Source organism: Cyanistes caeruleus, chromosome 23, assembly GCF_971803275.1.
Source record: "Cyanistes caeruleus chromosome 23, bCyaCae1.hap1.1, whole genome shotgun sequence".
NCBI lineage: Eukaryota > Metazoa > Chordata > Aves > Passeriformes > Paridae > Cyanistes > Cyanistes caeruleus.
Genome location: NC_141723.1, coordinates 6,739,585 through 6,740,873, shown reverse-complemented (window position 1 = coordinate 6,740,873; position 1,289 = coordinate 6,739,585).

Here is a 1,289-nt window from a genome sequence, read left to right as displayed (position 1 = left end):
GTGTCCGGCCGTGCGCGTCCGGCCGTGCCCGCCCGTGTGTCCGTCTGTCCCGCCGTCTGTCCCGCCGCGTGGACGGCAGTGTTCACCCCCGACAAGCCCCCGACCATCGCCCCGGCCGCCGAGCCCGTTCTCCCCCGTCCCCACCCCGACAGCCGGGAACACCCGCCCCAGCCGGCGCTCTGCCCTGGCTGCGCCCTTCTATACTGATAAAAGTGAATTATTTTCTTTTAATTACAGCAATAATAACACCCCTTCCCCTGTTTTGGTCCTGCGGCTGACACCTGTCCGCCTGTGCTGGCGCGGTGCTGCCCGGCGCCTAACGGAGGATGCACGAGGGGACAGGGATGCTCCAGGGCTGGATGCGCCTGGGTAAATCATCAAGAAATAGGCATTTTTCAGATTAGCTGAGCCAAAGGGCTCTGTGTTCTCTGCACAGCCCGGATTCTATCTTTCTCTTAATAAAATGATACTGAAATGGAGACGTCCCAGCGAGGGGCACGCGGGGGCTGTGCAGACCCCACCGCCGCTGGACCAAGGAGATGTGGCTCAGGCACCTGGGCAACTCGGCTCCACCTGACGAGCCAGAGAAGCTCAACTCGAAACTGGTGAAAAGCTGTCCTGCATCATCAGGAATGTGTCAGTTACAATCGCCAGCCTGGGTTTGTCCCCGAGCGCTGAAGCTCCTGTGACACTGGTGGCATTGGCATTTGCCACGGAGCTGTAGCACTGCAGGAGGAAGGGGACAGTAGGGTCAGACAGTGCCACTGCCATACCCTGGTTGCCAATTCTTCTGCTAAAATGCCCTTTCACAGCTGGGTGATCATCTCCCACACTTGGATTTGTCCTGGGCAGTCACAGACTGTCCCTTACCTTTTGTTTTGGAAGAGGTGTGGGGACCTCAGTGTGGGCTGTTCCGAGATTGTCTCGGTTCCCTGGTTCTCACAGGTACTCCAGATGAGAAAATCGGGAGGCAAGAAGGAGGAGGTAGCAGTGTAGATAAGGTAACACTGAGGAAGCCAGTGTCAGCCAATTTCCCTGATGTGCAAAGGAAAAGACAACCAGTGAAGCTTAATTGCAACAAAGTAAGAAATTCCACTCATTTTGGGAGCGTGCCAGGCTATTAATAGTGAGAGGTAGGGAGGTAGTGCTGGGCACTGTGATTTTCCTTCTGGGACCCTCATGCACTGCGGAGGGAATGGTGCTCTACCCAAACTTCATTGCTCAGGTAAGGGTCCCCAGGATTTTCCCACCTTAAAAAAAATATTAACCATAAAAAATCTGAATGTCCC